The sequence below is a fragment of the Neovison vison genome, chromosome 3 (genome assembly GCF_020171115.1).
Source record: "Neovison vison isolate M4711 chromosome 3, ASM_NN_V1, whole genome shotgun sequence".
NCBI classification, from domain to species: Eukaryota; Metazoa; Chordata; class Mammalia; order Carnivora; family Mustelidae; genus Neogale; species Neogale vison.
Window position 1 is genome coordinate 13,860,415 of NC_058093.1, and position 14,843 is coordinate 13,875,257.

General features: G+C 45.8%; 1 pseudogene; it reads left to right on the top strand.

Annotated features, from left to right (window-relative positions):
• The first annotated feature begins 13,830 nt into the window (after positions 1-13,830).
• Positions 13,831-13,994, top strand: LOC122903749 (annotated as a pseudogene).
• Positions 13,995-14,843: the final 849 nt, after the last annotated feature.

Here is a 14,843-nt window from a genome sequence, read left to right on the forward strand (position 1 = left end):
GTCGGTTAAGGTGGGTTTGCTGGTGGAGAAACAGAAAATAGAAGCACCGGAGATACAACCGGACAAGGGAACCCGAAGAGGGAGAGAGTAACTCAGCTTGGGAGGACCCCAGAGTACTTTTTAGTACAGGCAGCACTGGGTTTTGGCCTTGGGATGATAGGAAGATGGTGTTATAAGCAGAGGGAGGGGCAAAGGGGATTCAAGGCACAGTGCCCAGACCACCAGCGTGGAGTGTATGGTGCTTTAAGATAAGGTTGGAATGATAGGGTGTATTGAAATAATGAAGAACTTTGAATGCTAAGATATTTGGATTTTATTTTGTTGGTATTGGAAAGCCATGAAGGGACGCCTCCATAGGAGTGATCTGATCAGAGTTTTAAAAATACAGGTTCTTGGCAGGACAAAAATGTAGGGATAAGAGGTGAGTAGGATAGTTAAAGGCTGTTCTAATAGTGAAAGCAGGAACGATAAAGGCCTGACTAGGTCAGAGAAGTAGGTATGAAAAAGAAGGGTAAGATTGGAAATTTACTGCAAAGGAGAATGTCCAACAAGATTGGACACGGGGCCAGGGGCCAGAAGACGCAGACAAGAATTTGGGGTCATGAGTCCAAATGATCTACAAACTGACCTTAGAATGGGATTGGGTCAAAGAGGAAGACTGAGATGGGCTGAGATGAAGAGGTCAAAGAGGAAGACTTCATGGGCTGAGATGAAGGCAGTTGGACATGGAATTCTTCGAGTCTGAGAGAACGGGAAGATTAAACATACAATTCTGGAAGTCATTCCCACCACTGCCATCTTCACAATTCTGGCTCAGGGGTTGAAAAAGAAGAGACAGAAAGGGAAAAGAGAAGCGAAACCCCAAACTGAATCTTGGGACAGCCTCCATTTACTGAAACTGGGACCAGGGAACAATTGAGAGGACGTCCTCAGAGCATGGTGGGTCAAAAGCTCTGGAAAGAGTTCTAGGTAGACAGGGATGGTCGGCAATGACAGTGCTGTGGAGAGGTCACTTGACAAAGCATAAGGATCTGGATTATTGAGAGACTACCAAGTGGAAAACACTGGGGGCTGTGGAACCGGGGTACAACAGCGAAGCGAGACGTTGTGGGCAGAGCACAGTCCTGCTGGGTTGCAGTAGGAAGTGAAGGCAGGGAGATGAGGTAGCGAGTGTTGACCCCTCTTTCAACATGTTTGTTGAAGATCAAAAGGAGAGAAGACAGCCTAGGTTTAAGTAACAAGACCCTAAGAGTTGTTCATCTAAGAGCATAAAATGTTTTTTAAAAATGTATTTGAAAATGATTTCAATATACAGAAAAGTTGCAAGAATCTGAGCTGGACACAGAATACCTACTTTTTGCCCAGATCCGCCCATTGTTAGCATTTTGCCCATTTATTTCATCATATATTCTCTCTCCCTCTCTTTTTTAAATTTTTAATTTTTTTAAATTAAATTTTATTTTTTAAATTTATTTTATTATTTTAATTTTTATTTATTTTATTATTTCTAATCCCTCTTTTATCAATATGTACATATATGTGTAAATCTATGTGTTTCCATAAATGTACATATGTTATGTAAAACATTTTTCTGAATCTTTTGATTCAAATCTTTTGATTGATGTACATCATGGCCCTTTACCCCTAAACACATCAGTGTGTATGTACTAAGAACAAAAATATTCCCCTACATAACCACAGGATATGATCAAACTTCAGTGAATTTAGTATTGATACAATCCTTTCTTCAGCTGACCTAATAATGTTCTTTATCACCTTCCCCCCTAAACTGAGGTGAGTGTGTACGCTGGCCTTTCTTCAGAGATTCTCAGCGGCCCTAGCCCCTGAGGTGGGGGTAAGGTCTGGGTGGATAGGGGTGGTCTCCTCCATCAGCAGGCACTTAAGCCATGTATCAATGGCCAGTGGCCGTGGTTCCTGAGAACATGGGCAGGATACAGGTCTACCTGGGAGCTGAGCAGAGGTCGAAAGAATTGTGTAGAGGTGAGTCCGGCAGACCTCCAGATCTGCTACACTCCCAGCCTGTGCGTTAGAAGAATTCCTTTTGCTATCCCTTCTCAGTTTATGAAAGAAAAACATGTGTCGGCCTTCTAAGGCTTGTTCAGCTGAGTGAACAAGTACTTTACACTGGCTCTGTGTTCCCTTTGGGCAAAGGATGCATTTCTGAGCAAACTTTCTCTCATCCATGCCAAGATATCCGTGCCATTGGAAATGGATCCCTCTCAGAATCCAAAGCCCATCTCCAGGACTTTATGATTTGCTTAAATTAGTAAATTGCTGAAGCTGTTCTAGGGTGATGCTATATTTCTGCTCATTTCTCCACAGTCTTCAGCCTGTGAGGGATGCCTTCATGTTTTTATCCTTCTTAAGGCTATTTGCTTCCTGCGTTGGCCACTTCTATCTCTGAGACAGAATATACCTGGGACTTTGTCAGCTCTACACACGAAAACCAGCGCAACAAGGAGGCACAAACAGAGGTGTTTCTGACCTGAATACTTTTAGTAGGACTATTCGGCAATACAGAAAATTTGTTCTCCTCAACACCTCTGTGTGGATCTTGGCAATGCCAGTATTTCACACATATTCTTCTTTTTCCCAGATGAAAATTACATATCCTATTGTAGTTCCTACTTTGTGTTGGCTGCCAGAAATTCCAGAGCCATATTGAGTACTCAGTCACAACAAATGTACTAGTATAGTTCTTTTGTTTTATCTCCATTTATCGTGTATAAGTGTATATTTGACTTTTCTTCTATTTATATATATCCCCATTCCCTATATCTCTATAGGTATCTGTGTGTATAACTATCTTTCTAGTATGATTTTTATAGTATGTGTGTTTTTAACATTAAACATCCTAAAGTCATTTTTGGAAGCAAATGGGTGCCTCATAAAATATCACTCCTTACAGGACACTCATCTTATTTTGGTCACTTATTCTACTCCTTCAGCATATAAAAGCAAGTCCAAGACATTTTCTTTCATGCCTGTTAACTACCCCTCCTGGTCCCAACTATAAATGGCCTCGCCACAGAAGGCAATTTAGTTGGGGGCAGGAGCTCTTGGTTAAAATAGAAACTTCTTCTCCTTGGATTACATCCTGGGTCCCTGTGTTTATTTAATTTCCTCCGGGGAATTCAAGTCTGATGCTGACATAAACCAAAGGGAAGGCGGGTCCAGAGGGCCACAACCTTTCCAAGCTGACTTTTGGAAGAGAGAAGGAGAGAAAACCTGGCCTTGGGGAGGGGGATGCTTCCCCAGCCACAGCAGAGAAAGATGAGAGAATCAGAGCACGGAGTTTCCTCACAGGTGATCCTTCTCCTTACCTATGCGGACTCCTAATTGATTACCGGCTCAGGTCTGAAGAGTGGGACCAAGAACACCCACAGATAGGTCTGTGAGGAACTTTCAAGCTGTTTTTTCCCTGTGACATAGAAGACCTCCAGAGTCAGGGAAGACTCTGATGGCCCCTTGCCCATGCGATCCAGAGGAAACAGAAGACTCTGATGGCCCCCTCCCCCATGTCCCAAGCAGGGTACCATGTTGCTCTCAAGTCCCTAAGAATTCCAGAGAAAACTCGTTCACTAGAACTCTGTCAGGCCATTTGCTTACCCATGGGGCAGAGATGGTATGAAGTATGCTGATTTGGGGTGTAGTTATAAGTCTCTTGAAGAATTTCAGAAACATCACTCTTCAAACTTCTAGAAGAAGGTAAGAATTTAGATCACATATTCATTTAAAACCCATTGATAGGAGTCTTCTGCATGCCACACACTTTGCTGGGTCCTAGAGAGATGGTAACTCAGACTCAGTGGTCCCTGCCTCTGGACACTGCCAGTCCCAGAGCACGACGTAAGGGGGTAAAAAGGGAAGGATGCTTCACCAGGTTAGTAGGACCCCAACCTGCTGTCCTACTAGTAATCTGCTGGGTGAATTCACGTAAGCCCTCTGGCCCTCGGCTTCCACAGTAGTAAAGAACAGAAGTGGTTCTGGACAGTATCTCAAGACGGCTCCTAGCACTCAAGTTGGATTCTAACGGCAGTTGCTGTTAATGCCTCTCACTAAAATTAACAAACATTTTCTGAACCAACCACTGAGACAGGTTCTGTTGCATACATCTCCAGTTTTTGAAAGAGGCATCAAAAAAAATGCAGTGAACAATTAAGAAGACGATTTTAAAACTAATGAAGTACTATACAGTGGCTAACTGAACATAATTTTTTTTAAAAGATGATTTTAGTCAGGCAATTGAAACAGGGAGAACATTTACTAATGAGGACTATATCAAAGAAAAGGAAGAGGGGCGCCTGGGTGGCTCGGTTGGTTCAACGCCTGCCTTCGGCTCAGGTCATGATCTCCGAGTCCTGGGATGGAGCCCCACATTGGGCTCCCTGCTCATGCGGGGTCTGCTTCTCCCTCTCCCTCTGCCTCTCCCCCTGCTCATGCTCTGTCTCTCTCTCTCAAATGAATAAATAAAATCTTTTTTAAAAAGTCAGAAATTTGGGGCACCTGGGTGGCTCAGTGGGTTAAAGCCTCTGCCTTCAGCTCAGGTCATGATCTCAGGGTCCTGGAATCGAGCCCCACATCCGGCTCTCTGCTCAGCAGGGAGCCTGCTTCCCCCTCTCTCTCTGCCTGCCTCTCTGCCTACTTTGATCTCTGTCTGTCAAATAAATAAATAAATAAAAGTCAGAAATTTGACATTTCTTTAAAAAAATTAAATTTCACCTGTTTTTCCACTGGTGTCCTTTTACTGTTCCAGTATCCAGTCCGTGATTCCACACTGTGCTAAACATATATGCCTGGGTTTTTTTGGAATTTATTTATTTTTAAGTAATTTCTACACCCAATGTGGGGCTCAAACTCATAACCCTAGGATCAAGAGCCCTGTGCTCTTCCAACTAAGCCAGCCAGGCGCCCCAACATACATGCCTTTTTTTTTTTAAGATTTTATTTATTATTTGTTTGACAGACAAAGATCACAAGTAGGCAGAGAGAGAGGAGGAAGCAGTCTCCCTGAGGAGCAGAGAGCCCGATGCGGGGCTCGATCCCAATCATGACCTTAGCCAAAGGCAGAGGTTTAACCCACTGAGCCACCCAGGGGCCCCAACATATGTGCCTTTTGACTGATTGAAAGAACCTTTCATGAAGCCTACTCAGTGCCAGGCATCACCCTATATGTTGGAGAGCCAGTGAAACCCAAAGTCCTGGTTTATGGGCATAGAAAGGACGCTATGGGGACAAGTGGCGTATTGTCTGCTCTGTGCTGCATAGATACGAGGAGTCTTTATGACCAAGGACTATGTGTCTGACTCCTACTGCAAACAGGCGTGCCAGTTCCTCTGCATCCCCTCCTGTGCATCAGTGAGGGGCCTCAGTATCAGGGTACTTGGGCTGCCCAGTCCCTGTCCCCCAACTCCTGGCAGCATTTCTGAGCTCATGATGGGAACTCTCTTCATCTCCACATTGGGCTGTCCCCCTGGAAGCCTGTGCTGAAAGGTTAGCACCTTTGAAATCAGATAAAGGGCGTCCAGACACAGCTGTGTTTGTTTTATAAATTAAACATTAAAATTAAAATTAAACATTAAAATGATTGTTTTCCTAAAAATAAAGCGATTAAATAGGTCTCCCTTCTCCCCTGCACCTCACTCCTCTTTTCCCAACTTGTCTCCAAAGGACCACAGCTTCCCGTTCAAGGGCACAGAATTATCTCTGTTTCAATCTTGGGTACTAGGCTGGTACCATAACGATCATAATCTCTCATCTGAACTGGCCTGGAGGCAAGGAGGCCACTGAAGCCAAATTCTTTCCAGTATTAACTGCCATTCAAATGGAGAATAATCCAGCCCAGCCTGGTCCTTTAATGTTGGGATGGGGGTGGGGGTGGCGCAAGGTGGTTCCCAAACTTCCCCTTTAGAACTTTTCCCTTAACCCTCTTCTGTGGAAAGTTGGGTGCATGTTGGAAATTTAAGATTGTAATACAGAAAGAGGGGGAAAGAGGATAAAATAAGCATGTGAAAGTGCTTAGAAAATCACCTGACACCCAGTAAGGACTCAGTAAATGTTATTGTTACTATATTTAAAAGGTCTGTGAGGGACATTTGTACCTAATTTGGAAGGCAAAGGGTTTTTTTTGGAAGGATGAGTGGTTGAACGGGATCGGTGGTCTTCAGGGAGCTTACAGACTAGTAAGGTCTTAAATCATGCGGGCAGAACCAAACAGCGGGTGGTAAATACGGTAGGTAGCTACTAATAATACAGTCACTTCCAAGCATGACATCATTTCCTCTTCCTCTCAAGCCCTTCTGGTAGCCATTATTTCGGCCCCAGTCTACAGATGGAGAAACAGAGATGGAAAAAACTAGTAAAAGCAGAGCTCCAAGCCCAAGTGGTATCACACCTCCCCTGCTCCCAGACCGGTGTCGGGGAAGGGGGTCCTATCTCCCAGCCACACCACACTCCACTCCATTGGCATCACGCACCTGTTGGTGTCTCTCTTCCTTCTAGACTGGGAACAACTTCAGTGCAGAGTCCACGTCCTCTCACCTGTGAACCTCGAGGGCTAACCCAGGGACTGACTTGCATAGAAACTCAACCAAAACTGTGTTAAATAAATAGGCAGGGTTGCCCGGCCGGCTCAGTCAGAACCCATGAGACTCCACCTCAAGGTCGTGAGTTCAAGCCCCACGTTGGGTGTAAGGATTACTAAATATAATAACATAAAATAAATAAGCGAGCCAACAAACAAATACACAAAGGAATGTGAATTCCAGGCATCCCTGCCTAAGAACGCCTTGTGTCCCTGTTCTGTTGACTAATCTCATGCTTCTATTTCTTTTTCTGGGACAAAGGGGTGAACCTGTGGCCTATTTTACCGAAACATCATGGACAATTAGCCATGGGAACTCTAAAATGCTCAGGGAATGCAAAAATGCAGCCAGTGTAATGAATTGTGGTCTGTTCCCAGACCTCCATAATGAAAGAAGATCCTTAATTTTTTTTAAATGGGAAAATAAAGAGCTTTTCCCCTTTGAGCCAGCATGGATGAACTACCCCGCGAGCCAATGCTGACGCAGCCTGGGATGTCAAGACAGAAAAAGGTCTTTAGGCCTGGGGATTTCTAGGGTCAATCTATAAAGATAAGTGCTCTGTGGGAGTTACTGTGCCCATGGGAGACTTTGAGAACTGGGGTAAACCTCGCGCTCTGCTTGCAGCACAGGCAGGGGACCAAAGGCAATGAACTCTCCCCATCAACACTAACAAAACAGACTCTTCCAGGAGACAGCAGAAACTCTTATGTGAGGACCCAATGTTGAGTTCTTGCTCTGTTTTTGGAGCTCCCTCCAGGCCTCCAAATTATCCACCAAAAACTACCTAAGGAGAAATCAGAGAATGAGGAAAATAAGGAAGGTTCAACGGCCACAAAGCCCCACATTTTAAAAGTACTAAATGGCTCGGGGAGCCTCGGTGGCACCACCGGTTAAGTGTCCCACTCTTGCTTCCAGCTCGGGTCATGACCCCGGGGTGCAAGGATCCAGGCCTACGTGGAATCTACTTGAGATTCTCTCTCTCCTTCTGCCCCTCCTGTCTCTGTCTCGCTGTCTCTCTTTTTCTCTCTTATAAATAAATAAAATCTTAAAAAAAAAAAAAAAGTACTAAATGGCTCGAAACACTAAGCAGCCCTCAGAAAAGTCCTGAAAACCAGCCTGAGCCCAGCCAGCATTCCCTGGGGAGGAGGCAGCCCCAGCTACCAGCCACTGGGTGAGGAGCTGGGTGGGAGCTGGGAGACGGGTCCCCTTTCCTTTCCTTCCTCAACACCTGATCCCGTCCCTAGGGCCTGTGTTACCTAATGAGGCAGAACTTCTCTCTCTCCTAATGTTGAGCTCCAGTGAGGCCCTTTCTGGCTCCTGCAGGCACAAGCAGGTTCGCGGTTCTCTGTACAGCTGTGACAGCTTCAGGTGGGGACTGGGACACGGGCCACACAGGGGGCCCTTCGGTTTAAGAGGCTGGGTGGGCCACAGAAGCTGAGGCTTTGCTACCTCTGTCTCGGGCCCCAACCCGAAGGCAGGAGCCCCCTGAGGAAAACGAGGTTGATGTCAGCTGGGCATTTAACAGTTGTTTGCTTCTCTCTGTATTTCATGTTTTTATTTTTTTTTTAAGATTTTATTTATTTATTTGACAGACAGAGATCACAAGTAGGCAGAGAAGCAGGCAGAGAGAGAGAGGAGGAAGCAGGGTACCTGCTGAGCAGAGAGCCCGATAAGGGGCTCCATCCCAGGACCCTGAGATCATGACCTGAGCCGAAGGCAAAGGCCCTAACCCACTGAGCCACCCAGGTGCCCCGTATTTCATGTTTTTATAAGAAATAACTTTCAGCTTTACTGGGGTAGAATTGACAAAATGGCAAGATATTTAGAGGGTACGCTGTGGTGATTTGATATACATAGACACTCTGAAAAGATTTCTCCCAGTTAGTTAACTTACATATCCATCACCTCACATATTTCTCTTTTTTAAAATATTCTATTTATTTATTTATTGGCAAGAGACGCGCACCAGGGGGAAAGGGTGCAGGGTGGGGGGTGCTGGGGAGGGAGAGAGAGGAAATCTCATGCAGACTCCCAACCAAAAGTGGAGCTCCACGGGGCTCTTGATCTCACAACCCTGAGATCATGATCCGAACTGAAATCAAGAGTTGGACGCTTAACCAGACAGTTAAACGCCGGGGCCACCAGGTGCCCCATCACATATTTATCTTTTTTTAATGAGAACATGTAAGTTCTACTCTTTTCCCAAATTTCAATCACACAACACAGTGTTATCAAGTATCACATTTTACATTAGATCCTCATGCTTTTCTATTTTTTAATTTTTATTATTATTTTTAAGATCTTATTTATTTATTTGACAAGGAGAGAGAGATCACAAGTAGGCAGAGAGGAAGGCAAAAAGAGAGGGGGAGGCAGGCTCCCCGCCAAGCAGAGAGTCCGATGCGGGGCTCGATCCCAGGACCCTGAGATCACAACCTGAGCCAAAGGCAGAGGCTTTAACCCACTGAGCCACCCAGGTGCCCCCCTCATGCTTTTTTAAAATGAAAATTATCAAATATGGGAAGAACTACCGATAGTAATAGAATCAACCCCCACGTATACCTCCCCCTGGATTCCACAATTATCAGGATTTTGCCACATTTGCTCTTTCCTTTTGCACCTTTGCTGAAATGTTTTATTTCAAGCAAATCCAAGGGGCGCTTTGGCTCAGGTCATGATCCCGGAGTCCTGGGATCGAGCCCAGCATCAGGCTCCCTGGTCAGTGGGGAGCCTACTTCTCCCTCTCCCTTTGCTGCTTCCCCTGCTTGTACTCTCTCACTCTTTCTCTCCAATTAAAAAAAAAAAAGAATCTTAAAAAAAAAAAAATAGCCCCAATCCTACTTCACAAGTCATTTCAGTTCTAGACATTTCAATACGCATCCGCAAAAGAAAATAAAGACATTTCTTATACACCACTATACTATTATCATGCCCAACAAAATAAACGATAATTATTTGGTATCCTTTAATACTAAGCCTCTCCCTACGACTATGAGAAATGATACCTCAGGCTTGGACTCAGAGCTAAGGAAAAGCTCCCCTTGAAGGCGGAAGAAATACTCACCACAGGTCTATTCTTCAAGCCTCAATCCGGAATCCTTGCCTCGGTTTTGCAGCGTGGACTCTTCCCATAAACATCTGCTTTACTGGTCTTGCACAGACATGGTGTCCCTCCAGCCCCCAGCGCCTAAAACAGGAGCTTGGACTTCTCAGCGAAAGCAGAATTCTCCAAGAATGTACCAGCATCAGCTGTGAGTTCTGTAGAATGTGAGACTCTGGGCAGGCCTGGGGCAGACTTGGGACTCTGCGTTGCTAACAAGTTCCCAGATGAGGAGGATTCTGCTAACCCTGGTGCGGCACCTGCAGAGTCACCAGCTGCTGTAAACCGCGCAAATGGATCTTTGCGGGACAAACCCGGCAGCCAGCATGGCCGCCCCTATTACTGCCCGCCTGTGCTGACACACTTGGGCCTTGACCTGTCGGGTCCCACTAATTGGGTTTCTGCTGACTTTTTACCTGGTAGCTGGGCCCAGCCTCGCTCTATCATAACGGGCTCCCTGCCTGGGGTTCTGTTCCCTGAGGGACCAGAATTTTCCATCCCCCAATCTCCGTGTCCTCCAGTCAGGTCCCCTCACACCTGGTCGTTGTCTTGTCCCACTTAGCTTAGCTGACTTTCTCCTGTCCCTCCCAGAGTCCCTCCGACAGCTGTGAGGAGACATCCTTTCCTGTCGTCTTTTTCTACTTCACACAAAGGTGCTGTGCCAGGCCCAAGTCTGGTTCTCTGTCACTTGCTCACTCCCCCCGGGCCCCCAGATTCAGCCTGAACTGTTGAATAACGAGTCCCCCCATCTGGCTGCCACCGGCAGCCATACTTGTCCTCCGTCCCTCCCAGCCCTAACCCTTGCCCGAGCCTGCGGTACACACACTTGCCAGATGGTTCCTTCTCTGCCTGCCCTGCACGGGCACTGGTTCCACAAAGGTCCAGGCCTGAGCCAGGTGGGTTTCCGGGGCCTACCTCTGCATTAGCCGGTACAGAGCTCAGAAGGAGCTGAACCGAGCTCTCGCCATCTTCTCTGCCCTCGAAATGAAAGTCTGTTTAAGATGTGGACCCTGGACATTTTAAAAATTAAAGCCAACACGCCTGGCTCAGGTCAACATCTCAGGTCATGAGGCTGAGCCCCATGTGGGCCTCCCTGCTCAGTGCGGAGTCTGCTTCAGATTCCCTCTCTCCCTTTCCCTCTGCTCCTCCTCTGGGGCACATGCGTACTCTTTCTCTCTCATTCTCTCTCAAATAAGTAAATCTTTAAAAAAAAATTAAAGCCAACACATGACAGTTCATGAACAAAAGGCCCCTCCCAGACAAGCTGATGGCTCTCCTTCGGTGAGGAAACTTGTCCTAGGACACAGCCTCAACCAGCAGCAGACACACTGAGAGGTGTGTCTGTCAGAGAAGCAGTTGTCCTAAAGTAATTAATGTTGGGCCTGGTTTTCCTCATCTCTCAGAGCGGTTGCTCTTGGCGCTCAGACCCCTTTCTACACCAAATCGCCAGTTGGCCAGTTAGTGAGTCAAGTTTACAAACCCATGAACCCCCAAAGAGCCCCCATGGATAACAGTTAAGCAAGCGGGTGTCGGGGCCCCTGGAAGAGGGGACAGGTGGGTCCATCCATCCATCCATCCATCCAGTAAACTCAGTAAACCTTTGCTGAGAGCCTACAAGGACCAGGGACTCTTCTAGAGGCTGGAAGTGCCACAGAGAACCAAACAGACAAAATCTCCGTCCTCATGGACCTTGTATTCCAATGGCAGAGACAGGTAATAAACAAGACAATAAGTGAAAATACGTGGTAAAATGAGAGCCTAGCACGACACTAGGGTCCAAACGGCGCAGCTGTGAGACGAACGACACGTCAGGGGTGAATCTGCAACCAAGGACAGGAACCAGTCGCCCAATTTTCCCTTTTGCTCAAGTTAAAGCCAAGTGGGCTGTGTGGCTAAGGGGCCTCACTGTGTATTAACAACGCAAGAAGAAAGCGCTAACAAAAAAATAATGAAGCAGAGCAGGAAGATACAAACATGTTGGGGGGGGGCAGTTAAAATTTTAAACGGCTTGATTTCTGTAATAAGTAGAATGTCTCACTAGGATGGTGACCTGGAGGCAAGGGCGTCACTCGCCACCGACAGATCCAGAGAAACCCAGAAACACCGAGGAGCTGGAACGTGCGAACAATGAAGGGGAGAGAGGCAGGTCTCCGAAGAGACAGCAGCGAAGACAGGCGAGGATTCGGTTTGGAAGGGAGCCCAGAGACAGGCTAGCGACAGACGACGCGCCTTCCGGCTCCCCGGCCGAGGGAGAAGGCAGGGCGGTTCCCGACAGGTGGAACAGGACGGGCGGTGACTCAGAGGCAGAGAGAGCAGCGCGGATTCCGAGCTCGGGCTTTCCCCGCCGGGTCTCAGAAGTGCGAGAGTTCAACGGAGCCAGAGGGAAATGAAAAGCGTGAAAATCAAGATCAGGAAGGACAATCTTCTCTTTGGCGAAGGGCCCTTGGAAGCCATCGCAGATGCAGACCCAGATGCTCCAGAAAGACTGGCAGGGCGGCTCCCGGCTGGTGCTCGCGGGGAAGCCCCGGCCCAGAGCTGGCTGGAGACACGGAAGGCTGCGGTGGGGGGGAGCTTCGAACCGTGGGCGGGCCTGGCCGCTTGGCCTCTCCGAAGACGCGTGGGAAGCAGCCAGTGCCAGAGCTTTGCTCGGCTCCCCTCTTCCTGTTCTTCCTGACTGTAGATACTATTCTATTCTAAGAACTTCATGTGGATTGTCTCACTTAATCTTCACAACCCATGAGTTAAGTACAATTATTACCCCAACTTTATATATAAGTAATAGCAAAGGAAAAGAAAAGGAAAGGAACTTGCCCAAGGTCATGCAGTTAGAGGCAAGATTTAAACAAAATCCATTATGTCTTAGTGCTACAACCCACTCTCACCCGTCAAGTCATATGGAGTAGATGTTGGTTTTACTACAATTTCAGTGGCAGTACTCTTGTACCTAGAAAGTTCTCATTATTCATTCTAACCTGCTGAGTGCTTCACAAAGTGGAGGAAAACAATAAAGATATGGTGAAAGTCCTTAAATTACCAAAATCTGATTTGTTCATAAAATTTAAGACATTCAGGTCCGTGAAATGAGATAGCTGGAAAGAGGGAAGCTTGGATGAAAGGCATAAGCGTGTATATTTGAAAAACAAAATTTTTGTTCTTGAATTAACAAACTGTAAAATGTTGACAACCCTGTAATATAGGCTCATGTTAGGATGTAAATTTCCAGCAGCTGGTGCATTTACCTTCATTAAAACAACAACAACAAAATGCTTGGAATAAACAACCTTGCGAATATTGCCAGAAATTTCTTAAATTCAGATTCTTAATGTGATCCCAGAGAATGTGATGTTTTCTGTCTCAGAGCTGATCACTGGAACAGGAACACCAGGGAAAGAGAAACCCTCTGTTAACTTAAGCATCCACATATGGGCTGTGGTGTTGAGGCAAAGGATATCTGAGGATTGCGTTAGGATCTTGAACGACCTGTGGTTTACCAGGCAGTTGTCCTTGCTACTCTCCATGTTAAACAATGGCATAATGACATGTAGAAACTGTGTCATCATGCTGAAAAAGACCCTCAACCATGGCCTGCAAGATAGGCTTCAAAATGGCAACATAAATGCGTGTCTAAACTTCGGTCTTCTCTCTTACGCTAATTCCTCCGACACTGATGTAGCTGTTGACGTCAGCTGCTCCTGGCCAGAGAGGTGCGATCAGCGTGGCAGAGTCCTGGCATATTAAACTGGTCCAAGGCAAAAAACAAAAACCTTCCCAAGATCCTCTAAGGGCAAACACAAGAAAAATGGGGAATGTTTTAAGAAGTGGCTTCAGGCCATCGATAAGCCACATTAGAGGGTGAACACCAGTAAAAGAGAACGAACCACCCCAACGGTCCATCAAGAATCAAAACTCAAGTTCCAGAGACCGTGGCTGTTGCAGCTTTGGGAAAAGCTGTCAACTCCAGACCAGCTTCATTTGCTGTTTAAGAACAGATGTCTTTAGATATAGAGAAAAAGGAACCTTTGTGCACCATTGGTGAGAATGCAAACTGGTGCAGCCACTGTGGAAAACAGTATGGAGGCTCCTCAGAAAATTAAAAAGGGAATGACCATATGATTCGGTAATTGCAGCTTTGCGCAGTGGCGGTATCGTAGCCAATGAGGTTTATCCGAGGCGCGATTATTGCTAATTGATTCGGTAATTGCTCTACTGGGTATTTACCCAAAGAATACAAGGACACTAATTCAAAAAGATGTGTGTACCCCTGTGTTTATTGCAGCCTTATTTACAATAGCCAAGATAGAAGCTGCCCAAGCGTCCATCCGTAGATGAATGGATAAAGGTGTGGCATATATACGCAATGGAATATTATCAGCCATAAAAAATGAAATCTTGCCATTTGCAACATGGATGGATCTACAGAGTAGAATGCTGAGTGAAATCAGTCAGTCAGAAAAAGACAAATACCCTATGATTTCATTCATATGTAGAATTTAAGAAACAAAACAAACAAACAAAGAAAAAAAAAAAAGAGTCAGACCCAAAACCAGACTCTTCACTGTAGAGAACATGGATGGTTACCAGAGGGGATGTGGGGAAGAGGGTGAAATAGGTAAAGGAGATTAAGAGCACATTTATCATGATGAGCATTGAGTAATGTGTAGAATTATTGAATAACTATATTGTACATCTAAACTAATGTAACACTATATGTTAACTATACTGGAATTTAAAAAATTTTTAATAATAAATAGTAAAATAAGTTACAATCCGGGGCACCTGGGTGGCTCAGTGGGTTAAGCCTCTGCCTTCAGCTCAGGTCATGGTCTCAGGGTCCTGGGATCAACCCCACGTTGGGCTCTCCGGTCAGCGAGGAGCCTGCTTCTGCCTCTCTTTCTGCCTGCCTCTCTGCCTGCTTGTGCTCTCTGCCTGTCAAATAAATAAATAAAATCTTAAAAAAAAAAAAAAAGTTACAATCCATTAAAAAAATTCTTAAAAGAAGAGGCGTCTTTTAGAAGTCAGGTATGGGAAAGTAATAAACTAATAATAACTCAGTGGACCACTATATGCATGTCTGATTGGCCATCAGCAAAGTCTTCCCAAAAAGGTGGCAGCAGAGTATGATGGAAGATAAGCTTAAA